The 27,948-nt window shown below is 35.4% G+C and overlaps 1 protein-coding gene across 1 annotated transcript in view; it reads left to right on the forward strand.

Annotated features, from left to right (window-relative positions):
* The first annotated feature begins 753 nt into the window (after positions 1-753).
* Positions 754-27,948, forward strand: part of LOC145668778 (polypeptide N-acetylgalactosaminyltransferase 1-like) — a 129,196-nt gene continuing 102,001 nt past the window's right edge. Inside the window, exon 1 of the mRNA XM_081736942.1 lies at positions 754-909. The gene's annotated coding sequence lies outside the window, so the exon portion shown is untranslated. The remainder of the gene's footprint in view (positions 910-27,948) is intronic.

The following is a 27,948-nucleotide window of genomic DNA, read 5'->3' on the forward strand; positions in this document are numbered from 1 at the left end:
TAAGGCACCGACTAGAGGAACGAACTGAATTGCATTTCATTACGTATTATATTGTCTTGGTATTCTATGCACTGTGAACTATTTTTTTAAAATTAATAGTTATATTTAGATTCTAATAAATAAAACAGTTTTAACATTGAGTTATTAAAATTAAATAATAATATTATTTAAAAAGTAGTTCACAGAATATCACATTTCATTATCTCCTTTTACTTATGAAAAACAAGCAAAAGAAAAATTGTAATTTGGTGTTCTTTTTACTTGCATCTGACATACAATGTATTCCATAGCTTCAAATTTCCTAGAATACGAGATAAATTGAGCCATCAATCCTTTTCAAAATAGAAATATATATATAATTATTCGAGAGGCCTTTGAAATAAGATGTGCATCTTGTCAAATGTACGTAAAAAATCTTTAATCTTATTTTAGGAACTGCAGTTGTTCAAGAAAGGGAACTTATTAATTAAGAATCCACGAGACCTTTTATTTTTTGACAGCTGTATGTGCATCAAAAGCCTTGGATTTACAAGGCTACAACATGATTTTTATCCATCAACATCCAGAGGTTGTACCTTGGAGATCATCAAACAAAACAGCAGGAGAACCAAAAGATTGAAGACAACGTAAGTTTGGTTGGAAGCAGCAGCGATGGAACTTGTAAAACCCACAAATCAAAAAACACTTTCTCTTTCAGCAAGTAGAGGACAATGCACTGGCAGTTGTTGATGCCGCTTCCCCCTCTGTTCATTTTTTAGCCCCTCCGTTTCCTCCTCCAGCTAATGTCCGACACACCTGAGTTGGCCGTGGAACACCAAACAGCAAAGGTGCCTCTTACCTGTGAGACACAACTCTGTGCTTTGTGATCTTTCGAAGCCATGCAACCAGCAGCGTGACACAAAAGGCCAGGTAAGTCCAGTATCAATAGTATAAACAACAGTAGTTGATCAATAACCATAGCTTCCTTGGTTACTGTAATAAATTCAGAAGGACTATAAATATTATCTTTTATTGAATGCTCTTTCTAGAGGCTTATTTGGAACCTGGTAACGCCTCTCTGTGCTTCTCTTCTTGTACAGTAGGTTCGTGCTTAGGTTATGTGACTTGTTCAAATAAAATTCTCACGCACACTTTAAATATGACGTCACTTGATGTTCATTCGTTCTCTTCCTTCTGATGGTGGATTCTTTGATCTGGAAGTGGTTCAATAACTGCAGAATTCATCTCGTGATGAATTCAAAATGAGATTGTATGGCCTTTTATACTAATATAATGAACTTAAAAAGGAAGATTACTTACTTCGTTGTGTGCTGTTACATTGGTACATGCAGAAGTGTAATATTTTTATTTATAGATAGGTAACGCCCGTTTCAGGGACTATATTTCCTTCCCAGTAGGGTTTCTTGTTTATGGCAATGTTTGATTACTGGGAGTAGAGCATGGGCGTATCCAAAGAAAGAATTTTGGAGGGGGTAGTATCCTTCAGTTCCTTCTTCGTATTATTGCTTCAACAAAAAGAAAAGTATTAAAAATAATTTTTAACATCTACTTCAGCAAAACTTAATACGATCAGTCTTTAGCAAAAACCTTTGGATAATAGAAATGCGTATTACCGTCCCGTGATTTTCTTTTACGTAATTCCAAATACATTAGCACTCAGAAGTGTTTAGTAAAGTTGATATTGACAATTTATATTGTTTCCCGCTTCCCACGTATTTTTACGTTTTAGTAAAGAACTGAAAGATAATAAAAAGTACTAAAATAAATAGGTAATAGCCCAGATAATGTCTATGAAATGTTAATTAAATTAATCACTTTTTCCAGAGATTTTATTAAATATCAGCCAACGTGAATAGACTGTTACCTAACGCAAAATTTGCGCTACTGACATTTTATCATTAATTCACAAAATCAATACGTAACACCGATTATCACAAACTGAAACGCAGATTTTACTTTGTGTTTACGCAAACCGATATGTATATGACTCATTATGCCTCTTCTTATAGAAATATGAGGACGCAGTTTAAGACGCTATTTGTCAATAGCACAAATATCAAGATTATGTGAAAAGTCTTCAAAGTAACAATAGCTTTTGCAGGTGTTAAATGGTCTGGGTCAAAAATTTGTCGTATTAATCAAAACTTTAATTTGGGAAGGAACCACGGACGCATCCACTGGGGTCCACTGTGTCTGGACCCCCCAAAAAACTTCGGAACTCTTTTTCAAATAATATGTTTCCTCTTCACCAGAGGCGCACTCACACGACATGCAGCGGTTTCAGACCTCCTCCAATCTTTCGACTTTGAAGTTCCTTAGCAAAAAAATCTGGGTGCACGCCAGGAAGGAACGAAACCCATGTTTACCTCAAGTGCTACTCCAGTGTCTATTAAAGGTTGTGAAAAGACAGTTGTAATACATATACTTCTCAATATATATAATTTGTTACACAAGCTGCTTATATCGTCTAGCTCTATAGCCTGTTATTTAGTAATTATAAAAATACTTGAGAATATTGATTGGTAACATTAGAAGCAATAATAGTAAAACCAAACTACATTATTTTCCACTTTTCGTGATCTAATGGAATATGGATGACTATATTGTTTCATGTCATACATAACTTTGTTCTATAAAAATATCTGCCATCTATAAATTATTTTGACACTAATTTAGCTTATTAAAGGTAATAAATAATCTACCATTAGCATTCGAATAACAATATCGACCATCATGTTTTGTATCCTATCCAAACTATTTAGGGTTCATACAATCATTTGCAACAAAAATTAGTTTCTATTAAAGTTATATCGACGTAAATGGACATCATAGTTTTATGTATAAATTGGTTATTATTTTTTTTTAGTTATTCGTATTAAGGGAATTATACTTACTGAAGGCAAGTAGTTTTGATCCTGCCTTTTCAAGTTTTCGAAACTTCTTTAAAATATAGAAAACAGCAGGAATACTTGAATATTGTTTGGTTCTTTATTTCAGATGTTACTGTTTGTTTATTTTTTCAACGCTCATATTGTAAAATTACTGCAGCTGGAAATGTTAACAGCAGAGGCGGATCTAGAAGGTAAAAATTGGGGAAGGGGGGCAGCCAGAACCCAGACTATGATAGGTATATTATGAATTTACAATAAACTTGTAATCAACCGAAGTCCGTGGTCCATGTTCGGGCTGTCATTTATTTGTAACCGGTCCTGAGTTCGTGGTCCTACCAATAAGTATCTTCCTGATACTTTAACTTACCTGGACAGGACGATGAAGGACCTCTCCAAGAAAAGGTTACAAACTGTTTTCAAATTGCCCGTCGGTCTCAATAATATGAGCATTAGGCGCCGAGAGGTTCGGGTGTCTCGTCTCGAAAACCTCACGGACGATCAGACGGTCATCCAGACCATAACGTACACAAACATCACTCATACAAACAACGAAAACACACTGGGTTAAATGACACTATACTTATTTATTAGAACACTATTTTGAAAAAAAAACAACGAAGAGAAATGAATACAACACTGGACACTAATAAATTTTGCCGCTGAAATTACGCTTTGCCCTTTTCGGGAAATATAGCCCTTTATATATATATGATTATAATTCAGATATCACTATAAATACTTCGCTCACACCCTTGACACACTTGGGGGGTTAGCACTGGGGGAAAGTTGTCTGGATCGTCCCACGATGAATCCAATTGTTACGCTGAACAGTCCTGCAGCGTAAAAGTGAATCTTCAGTAAAGTAACGAAAAGAAGATCTCCACAGTGGAATACTGATATTGGAGGGCGCGTATATAACTTTTTAAACGCACAAGGTCAGCGGACCTGGGATTTCACTAGTTGGGGCTAGCCGTAAGAAATCGTCCTTCACCGGCTAAATAGCTTGTGCCCTTTCACAAAACTTAACCAACGCAAAGTGCGTGGTGGCTGCGTACAACACCGGAGTCGAACTCCCTGAGCATCCAAGCTCAAGCTACGGGTTGCAATGGTCAACAGAAAAGTGTTGGCAGTTCATTTCAAAAATCACTCAGTTACTCACCTGTATGCACATACAAACAGAATATAGAAAACAATTTCTGTTAATTTTAGTCAACTGCCCATAATGCACTAGACACGGCGATAACACTGGCGTGAGAAAGTACAGATAATCGAACTACGAAAACTGTGAGGCTGGTGCCACTTTGGCTACTAGGACATCTGGTCAGCCCGTATTTCTCTAATCTATTGTAATGTTTCCATAAGCGATTGAAGAAAGCACTTAATTCAGTTCCAAATAACTGCAGAATATATACTGTGCATATAATGAGTCAGGGAGAAACACTGAAATGGTTAGTCACTAACTGAAATGTTCTCACTAAAAGCAACGTTTTAAATATATATATGAAAAAACGATGAAAGACTTCTTTGTCCAATTGTGTGGGAAATAAGCAATTCCCACCAAAGAAAGAACTTATGTGCGTTGCAGAATAAAGTATAAATCGAAAATAATAATCACAGTCTTTACGAAATATACAGAGTGTCCACAAAAAATCCTTCTATAACCTGGTAGCGGTTATAAACTTTCAAAAAATATATAAATAATAGCTGAAATTATTTTTGTCACTCGAAAAACTGGTGGGTCTAGACCCCTCCCGCCCAGGGCTAGATCCACCACTGGTTAACAAATAATTTACATGGTTGTGTTAAGAGTTTTATCCAATATATTTTGAAAATTTTTAAGGCAACAATGATTGCTTGAATATAAACCTAAGCTATTAGGATCTTTTAAAGTTGAGTCTTGCATTAATGGAATACAAATTTTGTTCTATAGAATCGAATTATCTTTGATATAGAACAGTTGATTTGTGCTCTCTTGCATCATATCCACAAAATATTTATGTCAAGACAAAATGATTAGCAAACATCGGATAAGTCCACGAAAACTTCTCAATATTTCTACAAGTAGTGCTCTCAACGGGTCGGGTCGGGTCGGGTTGAAGACCGACCCGACCCGACCCGTGACCCGAATTGACTGACCCGACCCGATGACCCGACCCGACCCGACTGACCCGAACCGTGATCCGATCTGATTGACCTGACCCGATAACCCGACCCGAGCTGACCCGGTTGACCCGACCCGACAACCCGACCCGAATAACCCGACCCGAGTTGACCCGATTGACCCGACCCGACAACCCGACCCGAATAACCCGACCCGACAACCCGACCCGAGTTGACCCGATTGACCCGACCCGACAACCCGACCCGAGCTGACCCGACTGACCCGACCCGACAACCCGACCCGAACTGACCCGGCTGACCCGACCCGACAACCCGACCCGAACTGACCCGATCCGAGTCGGGTCCGGTCGGGTCAACCCGACCCGTTTGAGAGCACTATGGTCACGACACTGGGTGAACGCCAAAATGCACTCACATTGGGAAACTAGTTTTAAAAGCATAATTTTAGAAAATAAAGCATAAAGCATAATTTAAAATATATAGCACAATTCTTGGAAAATTCTCTTTAACTGAAAGTTTAACATACTGTGTTAATATTTTTTAAAGCCGATATTTGCAATGCAAAATCATTGAGAACATGCCAATGCAACAATGAAGAGCTTATTTTCATTTCTGTAAACTTTCCGGTGCAATCCTTTGATGTGGAGAAAAGAAAAGAAGAATTTTTTCCGCCAACAATAAATAGTATGCAAGAACTCCATACTATATTGTTACAGTGACGACGCCAGCTTTAAGTTCTTAGGAGGGCAAAGGAGGGGTAGATACATTTTCGGGGGGCGGCTATTTGCCATACCAAAAATGACATGTTTATTACGTTTGACTTATTTTACATTACATTGTGTATTTCGTTGCTGTTTTTATGTTAGATCTATAAAATTATAAATTAAACTTATTTCAAATAAAATTTGTAACTAACAAATAAGTAACGTCTGCACATGAAATATTTTTCAATGAAACTTTTGAAGCCTAAACATAAATTGAATTACTTTCGCGTATGCTACAAGTAACACATTCGTCTATATGCTACGTATCTCTCGCTCTCTCCCTCTCTCTCTCTCTCTCTCTCTCTCTCTCTCTATATATATATATATATATATATATATATATATATATATATATATATATATATATATATATATATATATATATATATATGTAGAGAGAGAGAGAGCCAGAGAGAGAATTTACGAGGAACTGCTGAAAATGTCGTAGTCCAATCCAGAAGGAGTGTAGGTACTAGGTAGAAAAATGAAACCGTACTTTAGAAAAACATATCTCTGTATGTACAAATATAAATTTTCATATTAATAATGAAATTCTTATTGTTTCTCAGGCCTCTGAAGTGATTGTGTGTGCCCAAACAGATAATTTCACGAACATCCAGATCCTTACTGTTATAACATTTTTGTTCCACCAAGGAAAGTCACCGAAGTAAATTAATTAGGAAATCAGTGAAACACCGCGGGACTCTCCTCCGTTATATATAGTGTTGAAGAAGTAATTGGCTTAGTATAAACGTAGCAATTTCTCAACAAATTATGCTTTACATACAGGATGATTAAAAGCAATGGCTCTTCCTGGAATCATGGATGCAATTTGTGACATTATTCTTGAAAATTGCAGCATTTCAGCCAGTGGTGGATATAGCCCGGGGCCGGAGGGCCTAGGCCACCCCAGTTTTTGTGTGACAAAAATAATTTAAGCTATTTATATTTATTATAGTCTGAGGTCTGCACCCCACTTTCTCAGTTTTTACCTTCTCAGCAAAACTTGTGTCAGGGATTCTGGGCATTTCTTTGGAACTCGTCGGTAGCATAATTCAGAATGGCTTGGGTATGCGCAAGTTCTCGGCATAATGGATTCCCAAAATATATGTCAGAAGAATAAAAGGGTAACGGCATTAAGAGAAGTATTCTTCCAATTTGACCGTAATGCTGATCAATTTCGCTGACGAATAGTAACTATAGATGAAATATGGTTGTACCACTATGATCCTGAATCGGAACAACAGTCAATGGAGTAGTAGCACTCATTTCTCCATCGCCCCAAGAAGTTCAAGACACAGAAGTAGGTTGAGAAACTGTTTGGAACATTCTTCTGGTATAAGTATGGAGTGGCAGACTACCTCCTCAATGGTCAGATATTTAATCCAGAATCTCTACATTACTTACAAAACTGAAAGAAAAATTCAAAGTTCAACGCTGCGGAAAATGAAAAGAAAGGAATTGTGTTCCTTCAGGAGAATACACCTGTCCATCAAGCCCCTGCGAACATAACTGACATTGCATAATCTAGGATTTCAATGTCTAGATCATCATTCTTATTCCGCAGATTTAGCTCCGTCTAACTATTACGTGTACTTATTTCCCAAACTTAAATAACACTTGAAAGATGCCATTTTAGATCTGATAGGGGTAGTGCTACGAACAATGATGCGAGGAAATCTAGATTTTTTTTAACTTTTCTGCAAAAGCTGGAGCACTGTACAAGGTAGTATATTGACTCTCGGGGGAAGAGAAGAAGAAGTAAAACTTCACCAATCCACGTGCACTCCTTCTGGGTTGGGCTACGAATTTTTCAGCAGTTCCTAGTCAATATGGTAGACGTCACGTCAGTACTTTGAAACAAAATAAGTAAAGGAGCACTAGTATAAACCAATTACTAACTAAAGATCAGCACTCTGACAATACATTTTATTGGGAATCAATTTCATTCCATAATTTTATTATTATCATTTGCAGGAAGGGAAAACACAACTCTTTTTATCTCCTTCAAAAAATTAAGCCCTAGTAGTTGCAAACTAAGCTGTTATAAGCACAGCCTCTGAATATTGGAAGCCGAGAATAATGTTTCAGAAAAAAGAAGTTTTAAATAAAACAAAATATGAAACTGAAAACTTCAAACCTGGACAAATACAAACAAGTTACGTAACTGGTTTTACCTTTCTTTTGTTTCCAATCGAAGTTGATCCAATGAGAAGAAAACAAGTCGACCAACTCTACTATTGTTCGCTAGGCACAATTATTAAAAATCATAAGAAAGAAGTATAACTAAAATTTACCTCAAAAGGGGCTAAATTAGAAAACAGAAATATGCGTGCATACCCAGACGCTCAAAGAAGAAAGCTTGAGGATTAATCTGCCACATAGTAAATTCATGGAAAGTAGACTACAATTTGTCAATGAGATTGGTTATGATACTGATATATAATACTACATGAAGAATGTTTAAAGATTGTACGAGTCTGGGGGGGGGGGCAGTCTAGGCGGCAGTCAGGGGGGCAGAAGTAGCTACTAGGGGGCGCTCGCCCCCCTTGCCCCCCTCTGGCGTCATCACTGTATTGTTATGTTTACTTTTTGTACTTAAGCACTTTCTGTACTTCGGTGGCATCTTTTACTTTCCCTTTCTGCATATATGTACCTGTAAGGCGCACACAAATGATAGAAAAAATTTATTCGAGCAAAGCACATCTCTTTAAAATGAATTAAGTAGAAAGTTCATTAAATATGAGAGAAACTAGTTGCAAAAAAATATCAATAAATAGATCAAGATATTTAGAATATTTGATGTATAATAAATATACATTATACACGATTAATGTAAAATAATCATTGAAATTAACAATAAAGCATAATTTAAAAAAAGCATAATTAAACAAGAAATAAAGCATAATGTGGGTTGCTCTAACAATTAAGTTGTATGAAGACGAGAAGAAAACGAAAGCTGATTCCTTAACGAATTTCGTTGATCATCTTTGTGTCTACAAAAACGCATTCCTAGAAACCTACAAGCTAGGTATCATCTCTGTGATTATATCAGTTTCTAGTGCTACATGTGAAAGGTCATTCTCTTCTTTGAAAAGATTAAAGACTTGTATACGCAAGTCAATGACTCATGATAGGTTGAAAAACTTAGTGTTACTTTATATTGAGAAGAAAATTGCTAAATCGTTAGATCTTTAACAAGTTGTGGATATGTTTGCTGCTGCCAACACGAATAGAAAGGTCCTCTTCCAGTAGAGGCATGAACCTATAAGTTATTTTCTTTACCTGTAAAAGTGTATTTGCTTCCACTTAAGTCAACCAGCTACACATATTTTAAACGCCATGATTAAATAACTATTTACTTATATTAGAAATCAATTGCATTAATGAATCCTAGTTGTTTGAGGTACTAAATTCTTATATTTTCACTGTTTTCCAAAGAGTAAAATAATGAACAATAAAGATGGAAACATTCACCTTGAATACACACACACACACACACACACACACACACACATATATATATATATATATATATTGGAGATGTCCCCCTCAAAATCCTCTTGGGCCCTTCATTGCCCCCCCCTGAAAAAACTCTAGCTACGCTACTGGACACCATGCACCAGAGATGAATTCTCTACCACTGAGCCACCGCGGCCCTGCTTGGGCTTGATCGTCCATATCCAATCTCTCTTTTGGCGTTGCTTAAACAACTTCTAGTTTTGTTCTAAATCCAGACTCCATATTGGCGTAGATATTAATATTACAGTCAATTGGTAAAATCAATCTTCCACATTTAAAAATTAAAGTACACACAAGTAGAAAAATAAGCTTTTATCATAAAAACACTAACTGCAAGTGTTCAAAATAGATTTATGGTTTCTATAAAATCAATTGAAAATTGCTATTTTTAATTAGGCAGCTAGTGAAAAACAGCAGCTTTCGACTCCAGCCGAGTTTAAACTCAACCTAAAGTCAGTTGACCAAAGTGAACTGACCTGACTGACCCGACCCGACAACCCGACCCGATAACCCGACTGACCCGACCCGACAACCCGACCCGATAACCCGACCCGAGTGACCCGACCCGATAACCCGACCCGAGCTGACCCGATTGACCCGACCCGACAACCCGACCCGAATAACCCGACCCGACAACCCGACCCGAGTTGACCCGATTGACCCGACCCGACAACCCGACCCGAATAACCCGACCCGACAACCCGACCCGAGCTGACCCGACTGACCCGACCCGACAACCCGACCCGATTAGCCTGACCCGACAACCCGACCCGAGCTGACCCGACTGACCCGACCCGAGTTGACCTGACCCGACCCGACCCGTAACCCGACCCGAGCTGACCCGACCCGACTCGGGTCGGGTCGGGTTACGGGTCGGGTCGGGTCAACCCGACCCGTTTGAGAGCACTATCTACAAGTTATGACAGAATTATAGTGCTGCTGAAAATATATTGCTATTTTAAACAAAAATCGGGAAAAGAGAAGATAAATAACTTACTTGAACTTATAATGTGCTAATGATTGTCTGTTGATTGAAGTTTAGTGTCCCTTTTCAGTATAGAGGCTAATTGAGACGGTGGATCTATAGTTTACAAGGTAGAATCCGAAACACCGTAAACGTATTTAAGTTTTTTATTGCTCTTCCATCAGGAATCGAATCCGACACCCACCAAAGCCATCAAAAACTTGGCTAGCGACTAGACCAGGGGTGGGGAACCTGCTGCTTACAGAGTCATTAAGTGCTGCCTTCTGGGCCTGTTGTGTAAAATGCTAAATTATGTAAGAAATATGAAATATACGAAATATAAAATTCTGATCAAATTATATATTATTATAATTTAGTTTCATACATTTTATGTACATTTATCAATTTATAGTTTTCATACTATGAATCATGTATGAGATCTAAATCTTGGATCTATGTGTTTGAGATCTAATCTTGGATGGACTAGTGTTGCTCTCGAGATTGTCGAGAAATTTCTTATCTCGTGGGCAGCACGGTATAGGGGACTCAAACCCTAGTTTCATTGTTTCGACGTCGCGTGGAGACTACTAGTATACAAGTAGGATGTCCACCGTCTGTGAAAAGAATACTTTTTGCATCTAGGCATACTGACCATGAAATAAATAAATAAACTTTGTTTTGTCACCTGAAGAGTTATTTCGATATATTTTTTTTTTTTAAAAAATAAGTAATAACTTTTCTATTCTTGTAGATTTACAACACACCTGCCAGTCATCATAATATTGCGTGTTCGTTTATACATGCGAACAGAACAATCACCAAGTGAATCCGAAATATAAACTAAATTCTTTACTTGCACGTCTCACAATTGTGATCCGTAGAGTAAAATAATAATAATAATAATAATAATAATAATAATAATAATAATAATAATAATAATAATAATAATAATAATAATAATAAAATAAATAAATAAATAAATAAATAAAATGCAAGAGGATGATGATAAAAGAACTTGCAGAGTAAAAACGTGAGAGAAAACGACAAAACATACAAACAAGGTGTCGTCTCTCACACAAAACTGGCATTTACTGTACTAACGTCCAGCGAGGAAATCTTCGCACCAAACGCTCTACTAGTGACTCAATAGTCCAATCCAAATGTTCAATACAGAGTTTCTACTTTTCAACAAGCATTCTATTCCATAGTAGCAAAGCGTAAATCAGTTTTAGTTATTGCTATGGTTTAGGATTTTTAGATGCACTTGCTTCTTTTCGAACAAAAACGAACTCTCCAAAAGTACTGGATGTGTCAAATGTTACTTGCAGTTTGGAATAATAGACCCTTTATCCTCTTAATCTGCTAACCAGTTCACGTTCTCACCCGTTTCTCTTCATTTACTGCTATTTTAATAAAATTTTACTCCGAATTTCCCAGACGTCGTGAATTGAGTGTGTTGTTCCTTGTGCTAGAATTTTGGCAAAATCGAGCAATCTGTGTTCTTTGTGGATCGAAATGACGCAGGCGCAAGTTCCAAGGCTCACAAATTTCTCCAACCATAGAAAATTCATATGCAGACATGATTGTTTTGGTTTACGGCTACAAATAACGTATGTGACGCCTGCCATTTAAAACTTCAGTCAACAACTCTTAGGAAAAGAACAGGGGGGCTGAGGCAACAGCTACAATGGGTTTGTCAATGAAGAGCTCGAAGTTGATATTCAGAACAATCCGAATGTTGTCGAATATGCTCTACAGAGTTGTTATTCCGAGTGAATACGTTTGAATCACTGGCTTCTATGGATGTGGAAAGAACCTTTGGCTCTGTGGATGTGGAATGAAGCTTAAAAACATTCTGTCCCTAAATAGGAACACGTTTTCATTTTAAAACTTAGAGAAACTTAATGTTGATAAATATAATTGAAATATATGTAGTTTATACGTATAGTTTTCAATTAAATAAAAGTGTAGTTATCAAAACAGTTGAGGAAAATAGCATTTAAATAAATAAAAAAAGTTTTCGCTTTATTTTAGCACATTATCTCCTCTCTTTTTTCTATAAAATTTGCTCCTGAAAATTCTAATTCTGGTCATCAGGTCATTCAGAACAACTCTCTTTTGAAATCATGAGAAATAAATTAATAATATAGTTTTTCTTTTGTGATACTAGGTACATCATCGGCTGATTGACATAACGACGTTGTTCCTTGTCATTATCCCATGGAAGGTTAATAGGAATTCAAAAAAATAGTACAATGTATAAATATAGCGCATTTAAATAAATATTATATGCTGTATATATGTGTCAAAACTAATTTCGAATCTCCAATAAAAGTCGTACAATCGAGATATGTCACAACAATCAGCCAAATTGCCTGTTATATACATTCTGCATTTGTGGTAGGCTATTTGTGTGAATATTTTTGTTTATTTTTATATGCTTTGCGCTAAATTTGCAATCAATTTTTACACAAAATTTTACTATTTGATAAAAATAAAAATTAATGTTTCTGTTTAAAAATATAATAAGAAAAAAATCTATCAATAAGCTCTTTTAATTTTAACGTAAAAGCCGTATTTTTAAAAAAATACTGATACATGTATTTTTATTAATACTTCATCTTGAAAATAGAAGCTAGGCATAGGAGGCTACAAGAGCTTGAATTGCTTCTTAACCCAATAAATTTTGGAGACAAATTTCAGATTTGTATCTTCGACACACCAATTAGCCTCACTAGCTCTCTTCTCTGCACGTTTTCAGAGGAAAATATTACGGTTAGTACAATCAACTAACATGTTAAAACTACATTCATATACCTTTAAATGGCCTTCTATTCCCATCCATTACTGGAATGCTTTAATAAATTCAAGGACTATAAATGGTGGGAAGATATAGAGGGTAAAGGTACTACTAAGATCTGTTTACAATAAGCGGTTAGCGTACGTGCCTTAGGTGTGGTTCGATTTCCGGAGGGAGCTCATGTGATTCAGATTCCACGTTAATCAGTAGATCCCGTCTCATATAGCTTCGCTGCTTAAAGGGATGTTAAACTCAAAATTAACTCAACTCAACTCAGCTTCAAAATCAAAAAGTTATCCTGCAGATTTTGAACCGCAACATCGATACACACGACACACTTAAACGTTTCATTCAGATGCATTTGAGTGTACATACAATCCCTTGATTATATACAGTTTAACGTGTCGTAAGAAGAATGTAGTGAATTGCGTACATTGTTTCTGTGATTTCACAGCAATTTCAAAGAATGAAAATAAAGAGAGTGAAAAACGTTGAAATGAGATCGGTAAGGTCTTTTACCAACTGCATAATGCACAGACCAAAGAAGGGAGTTTATTGATTTTTGTTTACACATTCAGCCTTTTCCATAAATCTTTCATTTTCTAAATATTTCCAACGGCAGTTGAAACCAGTGTTGTTGAGTTATTTTCCCGCTGGTGTTAACGTTTTCTAAACACCTTTCCTGTTAACGATCACAGAGGGAGTTATGTAATTTTGAAGCATACATTTTTACGATCAGTTTAACGAGTGCATATATCGTTATTTTTTGCGTTTCTTTCTTTAGGGCTACAAAGTAAACACTTTTTTCTCTGGTTGACTTTTTATTGATTTCCTTGTTCGAATATTACATAGCCGTATCATTTTTATTATACTATTGACAAAAAAAAGTGGTGCAGATTCTGTTGTAACATTTCTGTATCTCCTTTTCGAAATACGCCAATTTAATATTTATTAGTTGTATAGCTTGTTAGTGTATTTTGTCTTATTTGAACACTTCATAACTCTTCTAAAATATTCTATTAATTACTCGAGCAACTATTTGCATAATTTCAAAAAAAAAAAAAAAAAAAAAAAAAGGAACAAGTAGTGTTGCTTACCAGACGAGCATTACATTCCAAATTCGAGACGAGACGAGGCATTTCCCGAGTCTTGTGAGAAACGCATCTTAGTTCTCAAACTCTGTTCAAACGTTACATGAATCATTGTTTAGAAAATATAAATTGATAAAGTGATTTCAGAACATAATGGTAAGCATTTATCAACGTTTAAGGATACTAAAGTCATTACCGGTACACAATGTACTTCAACGATAAATCTATAGGCCTATAAATAAAAACGAAAGTGACAGTGGTTATGACTTAAGAACTCTTGAACTATCTGACCGATCTCGATCAAATTTTCAACGTAGATGAGGTTCAGGCCTGGGAGTGTTTTTGTCATTTTAGTTTGAGGGTAGGGTAGGGGGAGATATATAAAAATGATCGAAAAATGACTGATATTAGTGTCAAATCCATAGTTTTCGACGTCGCTGGTATGAATAGTGACACTTCCAATCCCATTTAAGTCCAAATTCAGTCCCGCAACTTGGGGGAGGGAAAGTGGGGAGATATATATATAAATGATCGAAAACGACTTATATTAGTGCCGAATCCATAGTTTTTGAGGTCGCTGATATGAATAGTGACACTTCCAATGCCGTTTAAATCCAAGCACTTCATTGATATCAGAGAGCACTTCATTAATAGTAAAAAGTGACTGATTAACAGAACATATTAGCATTTTCTTATTTTAACTCATCGAAACGGGTAAAATTGACGCTAGTATGGTTTAAACGGTATTACATCACATCCTTTTATGGACCTCTTGTGAAGCAAAAGGACTCTGATAAATTCTGTAGATGAAATTTTAAAAAATCAGGGTACAAAAATTTTGTACGTAGATTTACAAAACAAGACAAGTAGAGGTTTCCGATACTCGAGACAAAACGAAAAAGAAATTTTCTAGAATCGAGACGAGACGAGAGTTCTGCAAACTTTTACGAGACGAGACGAGAAATCCTTATTACTCGTCTTGTACGCATTAGTAAATATAAACAACATAGTTTTGACCTAGTATTGTATGGATGTGAAAGTTAGTGCTTTACGCGTAGAGAACAGACTCAAATTTTTTATTACAAAGTTTTAAGAAATAGAAAATATATGGCGCGTAAAGATATAAATAAACTACGGAATTTAGAAAGTCATGCAAAGCTCAATTTTACAGTAGCTATGATATGAATATTATCCATGTAATGTTCGTCGAATATTACATGGATAATAAAATCAGGGCTAGTACTGTTGAAATTCGAGTAATATTTGTTTCAAATATTTGATTTTTTAAAAGAATATTGATAATTAATATTCGAATAATTGTTCGAGTATTGAAAACGAATACTGGAGTATTCGAATCATGTTCGAATATTGAATATGAATATTTGAATATTCGAATAATTGATAGAGTATTGAAAACGAATACGCGAGTATTAGAACAATTGTTCGAGTATTGAATATGGATATTTGGATATTCGAATAATTGTTCTGATATTGAAAGGGATAATTTGGATATTCGAATAATTATTCAAGTATTAGAAACGAATATTCGAGCATTTGAATAATTGTTTCAGTCTTGAAAACTAATATGCGGATATTTGAATGATTGCTCTGAGTATTGAAAACGAATAATAAGATAATTGAATAATTATTGGAGTATGGAAAACAAATATTCTGATATTAGAATAATTATTCGAGTATTGAAAACGAATATTCGGAGAATTGTTCGAGTATTGAACACGAATGTTAAGATAATCGAATAGTTGTTCAAGTATTGAAAACGAATATTAAGACAATCGAATGATTATTCGAGTATTGAAAGCGAATATTAAGATATCGAATAATTGTTCGAGTATTGAAAACAAATATTCGAATAAGTGTTCAGAGTATTAAAAACTAATATTCTAACAGTAACAGCAGAAATATATTTCAGTAATTTTAACAAGGCTAATCAAAACATCTATGATGGGCGGGATGGTCCATGAAACACATGTATAATACACACGTTAGGAAACTTAGGGGAAAATAGATCTTTAGGTAGACTAAAAAGATTTTCTAGTATTTTTTTCAGGGTGGCACGTTCGTGATGCTAGAGTAAAAGTTAGGAAAATTAGGGGAAAAGAGATCTTTAGGTAGACTACAATGATCTTTTTATTACCGGTATCTCTTTTCAGGGTGACACGTTTAAGCGCAGGAAGGGATATTATATTAGTGATGCTGCTGTGTATTGTAGAAGTGAGCGATAGTTTTTTTTTTTTTTTTCGTTAATTTTATTTTAAAATTTGTGATTTTCATCACCTTATCCTTCACCAATTTCAATCCAGGGAAACATAACTAATTATTTGCTGACTTACTCCCTTGGACATTACTGAGAAGTTTCACAAAAAATATACGCAATATTGCACAATACTTTTTGAATTCCAGTAGTGGTCATAATTGAAAAGTTTTAAAGAACATACATACTGCATTGTTTCAAAATCGAATATTTTTTTAAAATGGAACTTATCATAGAATACGTTTGTTAAAATCGGAAGAGGGGGATTATTAAAATTAATTCCTCATTTTTTACTGCTTTTAACCAAGCAATGGGAATGCTTGGGAAGCCTCAAACAAAGAACATATAGGCCTACACACACACATCAAAAGCGAATAACTTTGACGAAAATTATCGGGTAAAATTATTTTTCTTATCGTATTTAAATAAATAAATTTTGAACTTGGATATCGATACAAGAGTTATCGTGGGACACACAGAGACAAATAAACGTTGGTTGTCAAATTTACATAGTGTTTGTTAACCTGAAACTGCAAGATATCGTAAGAAATCAGGATCGGACAACCAAAATATTCGAAATAATAAAATAAAAAAAAATATTTTAGAGGGAGAAATTCACTTGTGCTATAAAATTAGCTCCCCGTTAACCTTTTTCTACGTTGGGGCGGGGGCCACTTTGAAAAATTTAATAGGATCTCCAGAAATAGTACATTAATTAAATGGAATTAGTCAAATAAATTTCCCTCTGGCTCTACCTCAAGGTCTCCCCAATTAATGAAACGCGACAGGTAACTTCAAACTTTATAAATATTTCAGAAAATAAAATTGTCTTCAAACAAGTTTCACTGTCGCTTTGCTCGCGGCACGTACCTGTATATGCAAATTGTGATCTGTGATAATTTGCTAGTCATGTTTACCTTTTCAAATGCGCTTTCATTACCTAACAAAGGATATTTTTTTCTCTGGTCATAGAAGACAATGTGTATACATTCAGTACATACATTTTCCTGTATGAATGAAAGTGTGTCTGTATGTGTATTGGGGCTTTCTCTTTCAAAGCAACACAGCAAGAGGTGCTGGAGATGATGATGTCGAGTGAAGCTAGCATAATATGTCACATGCATAGGTTTGCTTTCTCCTCATTTCAGCTTCAATGGTATAGGATTTTGTTTCTGAGAGTTTATGCTGCAATCTCTGTACATAGAAATAAAAAGCTGTTAAAAATGTACAGTTAATATGAATTTCACTTGAAATGTAATACACCACGTGTTAATTTTTTTTCTACTTAAGCAGAGTAAATTTTATTTATATGATATTGGCATCCGAATCCGAATTTTCAATCAACTATGCACAAAACACAAAATGAAACTTTGATGCACTAACGGATAGTTTTTTTTTTTTTTTTTTGTCGAGATTAGGTCATATGTTTATTTATGAAAGTCATCTTTTATTTTCAGCACCGAGGCAACATGAAACATGGACCTAGCCACCGTAATGCATTCAATGTTGTTCTACTGGGAATCGAACACAGGACTACTTGTATCAAAAGCGTACATGCTGGCTTCTAGGCCAGCGGAAAGAGCTTAGAGGTCCTTATATGCAGAAGTGTCAGCATCAAGAGATTATTACACAGATAGTGCAAAGCGATTGGGAAGTTCCTGGATAGATCCAAGAATAAGTGGATTTTGTAATAGACGAGCCAATAGGTTTATATGGAATTCTTCCACTCTCTTATTTGCAATCTCTATTCGTAAGTGAGAAGATTATGCTACTGCCCAGGAAAAAGGGTTACACTAGGGGAAATAGTTTTAAGATAGCATCCCTCATTTGTCTCGTTTGGTCAAAGTAAATTTATTACTTGTCAGTAGGAAGATTCGAACAAATACCCTTCTCAAGAGCTCCCTTGAGGCTGTAGGGTTAACTTATATGTCTTTGTCGTGGGGCTGCCATGATTGATTCCTGGTGAAAGCTCATGTAGTTTGAATCCCGTGTTAAACTGTAGATTCAGGCCTTGTTAAAAAGCGATGTTAAACACCAAATCAATCAAAATCAAACATACTCGATTCAATATCCATTGCACAGCAAACATAGGGCAATGTACTAGGTTGATATTATGATGACGGATCAATCGAAAATTTGAATCTTTATTTGAAATCATCTACGTCAATGTATTATTAAAATATTTATATCCAGAACTATTTGGATACTCGAAGTATATCTAACAATAAAAACAATAAAAAATCATTATGTAATATAAATATAATAAAGAGTGTGTGTGTGTGTGTGTTTGTGGCATGGGGACCAGACGAGTGGACCGATAGATATCAAATTTGTTTCACGCTACCTTGGTCCAGACCCCAGAACAAGACGAAGCGTTTTTTTTTTTTAATTCGAACCAGCGGGGTCTCAGGGAAGCGTTTACCAGGACCGGCTTGGGGACCAGACAAGTTGATCGAGAGTTACAAATTTTGATCACGATACCTTGATCCAGGCCCCAGACCAAGGCGAAGCGGTTTTTTTTTTTTAATTCGAACCAGGGGATCTCAGGGGGGCGTCTACCTGGACATGTAAAAGTAGTAGAAAATGACCGATATTAGTGTCGAATTCATAATTTTCGCGGTCGCTGAGATCAATGGTGAAACTCTGATCGCATTAACTTCCAAATTCACCTTATTCCGCTGCGGGCCGGAAATCACCGGGGGGATACAGAGACATGTAAAAATAGCCCAAAATGAACGATATTAGTGTCAAATCCATAGTTTTTGCGGTCGCTGAAATGAATAGTGATACTCCCACAGGTGTTGACTTTCAAATACAGTCCCCATGCGGAAAATGGGTATACTCAGCTAGTTACTAATAATACAGAAGTCCTGTTGCGATAATATTTGGTTACTGTGCATGGATTGCATATTTCAGAATTAATTCAAGTAACATTTTCACCTACTCATCTGTTACATTAACCCACATAAATATTTAATTGAATGTTAAATGGGTTGTGTCATGTCACTCCTTTCCCGGAAAATTGTTCTACCAGCTGGTATTGATTACAACTCATGAATAATTGTATGATATAATAGCACGTTGCATGTAATAAAAGGTTATAAAACATTGTGCATATTATTTCTAAGTGCAGAATCAGGAATACTAACATAACATTAGCCTCTTGTTAGAGGAGACATTTCAAGGAGAAAATATCTATTTCTTTCTTTCTTTCTTGTTTCTTTTTCATGATTGCAACCTTACAATATTAGCATCAGGATTTGCATAAGAACTCCCAAAATAAACATACTTTTTCGTAAACATTGATCACTGTACGACCGCATCCACAGGGAAGATCGACCGTGCCTTGACCCTCCAGAACTTCGTGACTCTTTTCAAGTCATACACGTGTGTTTTGCCTGCATCAGAGATGGACTCACGAAGGATCTACTTGGAATGTATTTTCGAATTTGGATCCACCACCAAAAATTTCTTGGTACGCGCATGGATCACTTATTTGTTTTTCTTTATACGCATCACTTTTAACAAATAACCTAGATTTTACTTATGTGTAACCGTATAAATATGTATTTTCTATTAAATTTTATGTATGAGAATGAAGCTTTAAAGCATATCAATGTCACTTTATGATATTTAGCATAGAACAAGTGACAGTGATATATGTTGTTTTCATTGAATACAACAAACAAACTTAAAAAAAAATTAAGTGACCATATTAATAGATCATCTGTTTCTCGTGATACAAATGAATCTTATATTCCTGTCGTAATAACTGCCACTAAACGTCAAGGTATTTAGAGTGAGAAAGTACATAAACATCAAGTGAAAAACAGATAAATAAAACAGCTGAAGTGCAGTACTACTGCACTAATTTTATTGTTCAACTTCTTATTGCTGTTTCTGATTAATCTACCTAACACAAAGAGCGTAATAAGCACTGATACGTATCATAATAATATAATAATATTTCCTACGGATTTTAATTTTTACGCAAAGTGATATCAACGAAAGGAGATAGAGCGTGGTCTAGTCTTTAGAGCCTTCGATTCATGTCCGCGGTTCGATTCCCGGCTGGTGCTTCCTCAATTTTCGGTTTCCACCTAGCGTCGTGAAGCAAACTGGGGAGTCACGTGAAAAAAGACGTGACTGCCACTAAGTGTAGAAAGCTCCCAATACACCGGTTAGCGATAGGGCTGGGCGACGTGTTCGACTCTAGGCTGGACTTAGTTTCACTAGTCGCTAACAGATGGCGTTGAACGGCTCAGGCCCACAAATCGGGCCGTTACACAAAGTGGTTTGGTTTAGATATCATTAGTGGTGGGCACAAAACCGGTTTTTCGGTTTTTAGAAAACCGAAACCGTTTTTTTTTTGAAAATTTTCTCCGAAACCGGTTATCGGTTTTCTCCGAAACCGGTTTGGTTTTTCACCTGATCCGGTTTCGGTTTTCTTCAAAACTGATTCCGTTTTTTTTTTTTTCAAAATTTGTTCTATTTCTGACCAGAATAGTGTTTCGTTGTTCTCCGGAAACCGAATCCATTTCCACAGAGATAGTTTTGTGTGTTTTCGAAAAGTTTTCACCGAAACCAGTTTCGGTGAAAACGGAACCGGTTTTGGAGAAAACCGAAATGTCGGTTTTTCGGGTTTCGGTTTTTATAGAAACCGGTTTTCGGTTTTTATAAAAACCGGTTTTGCCCTTCCCTAGATATCATAGAAGTTGTAAATGTTCTATGTATACTTTATTCGAATTTTCAGGAGACACGGTGGCTCAGTGGTAGAGCGTTCACTTGTGGTGTATGGGATCCCTGGTTCGATTCAGCTCGCACCAAGCGGGCTTTGTGGTGGACAAATACCATGTTCGTAGGTTTTCTCAGGATTCTTCCACTTTATTCATTCCACCATTGCACTCATCCTCAACGTCTCCTTTAGCCTTGCCGGCATAACCATGGGTCCTAAAACTGAAAGATTTCTTTGTTTTTTCGGATTTGTACATCTATATTTTCGGTTCATTTGCATTGGGGTGACCAAGATATTTTCCTAGTGTGTCTCTCTCTGAGAACTAAAAGGGCCATACTTGTGGTCCAACAGTATTCTGTAAGGGCAAAAATGTTCTAGGGGCTGACTCTCTTCTAGTTATGCCTATGATCATTTTTTTTACATAATGATTTATGAAATATAACTAAAATTGCAATCTGAAAATCACAATTTTCTATTTACATCCATTCATCAAAATCATAGTATATTGGTATCGCGAGGAAGTGTTTTGACGCAAATTAAAAAAAAAATCCAAAGTAGTCCTGCTAAAATTCAAATAATACATTGTTCAAATATCGAATTATGTATTCCTTGAATATTTGAACGAAATTCATAATTCGAATAATTATTCGGAACAATTATTAGGATGATACTTATTCAAACAATTATTTGGATAACGAATAATTATTCGAACAATTATTTAGATAATGAATAATTATTCGAACAAATGTTAGAATATTAGAAACAAATATTTAAATATTCTAATTAGAACATTAAAAGTATTCGAATATTTGTTCCAATAATTTTAACAGCACTATTCCAAACGCTACGACGCCGTACTGATCTCTTTCTTGTCATATCTGATTGGAGTTTAACATCTCTTTTCAGCACCGAGACTACTGCTCTGTATCATGATGCGTAGATTTAGCTTATTCTTAGCGTGGGGAACCTGCCAAACCTTTAGCTCCGAACCATGCTAAACGACATTTCATTCACACTAGTCGAAAACGCTCAATATTTCATTCACACTAGTAGCTTATTATCTTATTCTCCTTCTTACCATTAAGTCTATTGGATTCCTTATGAGATGCTTTCTTCTTAAAAAGTTCTAACCAGTTTCTTTTCCTCTAATTAATTGTCTCCATTTTCCAGTATTATTATATTTCATCCTTCTCATTCAGTTTTCGTACAGGAGTAAGCTGATATTATTTGACGTTCCGTCTTGCTTTCTCATATACAGTATATAAGGTAACTGCAGCTATATACGTCGGTGCAGCTAAATACGTCAAGTGTTCAGTGCTGGGACGTTTCGGACGAAATCCGCTAAATTGCGCCTCTAAAATGTGCTACGGTCGTGGACAAATTCGATTTGACGAATCCGTCGGGAGACAGCGCTGAAACCGCCACGCCGTGCAGTTTTGTTTGCTTCGGTAAGGTTCAGTGGAAGGATGTTGTTATTTCAATAGACGGAAGAATCCGTTATTAGTACCATGCTAACTCAGAAAATTGCCGATTGTTTACAGCAATGTACGCCTTATTTCGTGTCCGTCTAGGAACATTTCGTTTTGTAAGTGTAATTTCAGTATTTGTGATTCCATGGATACTAAATCAATACCAAGCATGGTGGAGCGAAATACGCCAGGACTTGTGCATTACTGACTGCAGAAGACAAAGATGTTTTCACTTGTTCCACATGTTCCATATGATATCGATGTACGTTTTTTTTTTTTTTTTTTTTTTTTTTTTTTTTTTTTTTTTAAGTCACAGTACAGTACCACTGTTTGTTTATCTTCTTATGGACTAAAACTTTTCAGTTTGGAACTTCATTTCAACTTTGGAGATTATTGATTTTACGTTTTATCTTTTTATCTTCATCTTGTACTTTGGTTATTCGATTTTTTTTTGTTTTAGCCATGTTGTGTAGTAATATTTGAGTTCGTATAATACAGACGATATAAGCAGTTGCAGGATTTATTATAGGTTTCTAGTAGTATCCTATACTTGGCGTAATTACCTGCATGTATTGGTAAATACGCCACTTTGTAACACTTTTTTTTTCTTTTACCTTGGTACAAAATAGAAGTGAGTCACATCATTGCCACATTTTTTTTTTCTACACGCGGAAAAGGGTACTCTGTAACGCACATGTCTTGTTCTCTGTGTTTTATGAAAATTAAGGCAAAAAAAAGTCCAACATCCTTAACATGGCGTATTTACCTTATAGCCTGAAAGTCTGAAAGCAGTTTCTAATGCTATCATCTGACCTGACGATGCTATCATCGTTTTACCTAAACAGTTATCCCATACAGTTATGATAGAAGAATGATAAGATTTGTATTCATCATTTTAGATAAAATAAGGATTCTTACTTTGCCTAATCCTCATTTCGCCTAAAACGGCGAACAATAAACAAAATCGTAAGATTGGAAGAATAGTTTTTTTTTTTTTTTGTTTTTTTGTTCAGTTTAGCTGATAAAAGTTAACATTCCCTTTAAACTGAACCTAACCGAATAGAAGTAGAAATAGCTATAAAGAAATTACAGAAACACAAATCGCCGGCTGTAGATAAAATTCCGGCTGAGTATACAAGAACTGAATAATGATTTCATTACACAGATATTCACTTAGATGTGTCAACTAATATTCTTTCGATGTTTCCTGTGAGTTCCTATAGTATAAAGAAAGCAAATGCTTAACAGTATTTTATTTGAGAAGGAAGAAAAAATAAATTATCTCTTCCCCTCTAAAAAAAAATCACTTTAAAGATTCCCTCGAACAACGTGGAAGTCAAATATAAGGATAAACAAATGTTCTTGCCATTAAAAAAATCTTACTAGCACTATAAATGTCAAGACAACGCTAAACTGAACGTAATCATTCGTAAAGGATACAGTTCACTAATTCCTGCATACTTCTGTTTGAATCGACAAGGAAGGTTGAGCTCCAGTTGGGATTAAAGTTCGTTGTCACCATTCCTTTCCAACTTGACATTTTCCAATGGATTTTTCTGTATGAGCAAATTGGCAGAAACAATAGAATCTGTATAGTTGTGGACGTTATGTTATTTACTTTCATCTTTATACGTCGACAAAATATCAAAATGGAGAAAGTAAACCTTTTTGGTTTCCAGTTATTTGTTTTTTATAATAAAAATTAGTGGTGATACACTCGCATACATATAGGGTGGCCCAAAAGTAGGTATACAGTACCGTACAGATCAGCTCATTGCATTTTATATAATTTTTTATTGTTATCCTTCAGGTAGACTTAGTTTCTTTATTATTTATTCTTAATGTGTTTTTACTTACATCTTAAGCTCGGAATAGCCGAAGCAAATAAACCCATAAGCTAGAATGTTATACTTGGTCAATGCAGGGGTGTATACTTACTTTTGGGCCAGCCTTTTATACATACACTGGGGACAGGTTGGCTCAGTGGTATAGCGTTCACTTCTGATGTATGGAGTCTCTGGTTTGATTTCAACTCGCAACAAGTGTACTTTGCGGTGGACAAACATCGTGTTCGTTGGTTTTCTCGAGGTTCTCCCGTTTCCTCTCACTTTCTTCATTCTACCATTGCATTCATTTCTCATCATCACCGGTTATCCTAGCCGCCATAACCGAGGGGCGTAAAACTTAAAGATTTCATATATATATATATATATATACAGTATATATACAGTATATATATACAGTATAGGATGGTATGTGGAAAATCTAAAACAGTATTCGAATGACGATAAATAAACAGTAGAGGTATTGCTGTGCAATCGATGTGAACAAAATGTCGAAACATGGAAAGTTTTCGATGTATCGATCAGTAAAATTTTTTGATATCGTTATTTGAAAATATCGATCGAACAATCGAAATATTGAAATATCACGCAGCATCAAATGTAGGCGCTAGGCGCTGTACATATAGGGGTATTTGAACGAACGGACGGATAGATATACAAAAAATAACTTTTTCGAAATATAGAGGGCATGAAACATACGAATCAATTTGAATTTCAAATTAGATAAAAGAACTTATGCATTTCTCATGGAGCTGCTTTCCTTTTCTCTCCTAGCTCGTGTCGCATCCTTTTCCCTAATTAATTCTTGCTTCACCATGCTTTCTTTTCTCCTATCACCGCCTTGCTCCAATATAAAAAGGGTCCAGCAAGCTAGCTCAAGTACTGTTCAAGTATTCAATCACTGAGAGACTCAACTATTGGTTCTTGTATAGTGCATCATCAAATATACACTAACTAAGTTCTTATTTTAAAAATGGAAAATATCCAAATATTTCAATTTCGACAAAATAGCTATCAGTAATTAATTCGATATCAGTAATTATTTTCGAATGTTTTAATTTTTACAACTTTTAGCTGCTAGTAGAAAAGACAGTAAAATAATTTAGACTTTTAAAAATCATTATACCCTAATTGAAGTGACCCATCTTATTATTATTATTATTATTATTATTATTATTATTATTATTATTATTATTATTATTATTATTATTATTATTATTATTATTATTATTATTATTAAATAAATATCTGAAAAAATGCCTTCCAAATTCTACGATACGCAACTGATGGTACCTTTAAATGCAAGTCGTTGTGATTTCCGAATTCTCCTTTCCATTTCCAGTTATTAATTTCCAGAGTAAATGTCACGTGCGTATATCTGGAACTCTCTCAAACGCATAAGTTATTCCGAGAGAAACAGAGTTGTAAACATTAAAAGCAAAAGGCTTGTAAATTTAATTTTAAGAGAGGGGATAACCCACTACGATGTTAAAACTAGAGTGTAACTCTAAGCTGAAGCGAGTTTCTGTATTATACGTTCTTATACAAATACGACATTAAGGTTATGAAAGAGAGGACCTAGTATTCAAAACCCCCCGGAGATTTAATCCAGTGAAGTTGGCTGATGCACACATCATCGTGTATGATCTTAAATGGTACAGCGTTGTCTTCGTATTCGGGAGGTCGTAGGTTCGATTCCAGCTGCTGACTGGGGTTTTCCTCAGACCTACCAGACAAATGCTGGGATCATACCTACTAAACAGGCCCTGGATGATACCTTCCCAAATCCTTTCCATTGTTATTGTTGTTGTTAGATATCCAGTATAAAATGGCCTCTGAGCTGTATCTGGTGATTGTTAAAATAATAATAAATAATAAAAGTATAGGCCGTTTCTCACCATGTTATCTCACCTTCAAGACTTCATGATAACGCCAGTAGTCCCGGTCACATTTTCTGTTTGTGATTCTTTCGTACATCGCAGCAATGGGAAACTCAGAGAAATGCCATACTGCTCTTTGTTTAGTTTGTGAGATTTTACTTTTTGTTTTCTAATAAATATGATAATAGCAAAAAATGTTCAGCATGGAAAAGTAGTTGTACGAGTAATTAAACTTTGGAAGCTACAGAACGTGAACATTAACATATGCTCATAAACACATGCATAGCAGGAACGTACCTATATTTTAACTTTTCTCATTTTAAGAAGTTCGAGAAAAGCATAATCGCCATATGAATAACTCACGTCTTTTCACGCTCTGTTGTCTTTTGTTTTCTCTTCTTTTTCCGTTGTTTACCGTTCTTTAGATTTCCCTTTCATTATCATCGAATTTAGTTAACATAAACAGAAGATGTGTCAGACCCGTAACCAGAATACTAAGATAGTTTTTTGGAGAGGGCGACGGCGGGGTAACTTGAGTTCACCTTACGTTCTTGATTGCTGGTTATTTTCTGAACATATACAGGGTGTTCAGAACCACATCAAAAAGAAAGAAAAAAAAAGTAAAGTGAAATCTGACATAAAAACAGGTAGATCAACATGGGTGAAGAAATACATCATTTGAAGTTATACCACTTCCGAAATTTGACATTCACATATTCTTTACTATATATATATATATATATATATATATATATATATATATATATATATATATATATATATATATATATATATATATATATATATGTGTGTGTGTGTGTGTGTGTGTGTGTGTGTGATGTAGTTAGAAAAAAATTACAAACACATTCTTTCTTTCAAATGCATAGTGAATTCATGCTGACTCTAGCCGGGTTACTAATATAGCTAGTGGGATCATTAAGTCAGTAGAGCATAGGTAGGATCCTATGGTTCATAAATAGTATGAAAAGTTGGAATTTTAGTGCCAACGGAATTGGCTTTATGTCCTCTCCCCCGCAGGACTAAAGAATAAGCCCTATTCAAATTGATTTTAATAACCTGACAATCGTCAAATTTCTTTCTCCTCCGCATCGCGGGCCTGGGGACCGTTATCGCCGCCACTGCCTTGATGAACGAGTAGAATGAGCTTTGAAGAATTAAGACAATCGTGTATACAAAAACTGATTAACTATTGCACAGATATTCATACTAATAAGACTCTCCTTATAGTATCCAGAAGCCAGTTCCTTCACAGAAGTGAACAATGGAATAAGGTTTCAGAAACAGAGGTGTAAATCCAAATGTTTTGCACATGACTGTAAGGTTTTTTATATTTTTAAACCTGTGTGCTTCCGAGGCACACTGTACATTCATGTTGTACTTCAAAGCTGTCAAGGCTGCCAAAGCAAAACATGTCTCTTAAGTTTCTATTCAAGCATAAACTGTTCCGTGTTGACGGTTTTGGAAATTTCTATTGTATTACAGAATAAATAAATTGATCGACTGTTGTAGCAAGAATTCCGTGACGTTGAACATTGTCACATAAACAATATAGTGACATTTCAACTCTCTAGGTC

This window comes from Thermobia domestica, chromosome 13 (assembly GCF_964235325.1).
Source record: "Thermobia domestica chromosome 13, izTheDome1.hap1.1, whole genome shotgun sequence".
Lineage (NCBI taxonomy): Eukaryota > Metazoa > Arthropoda > Insecta > Zygentoma > Lepismatidae > Thermobia > Thermobia domestica.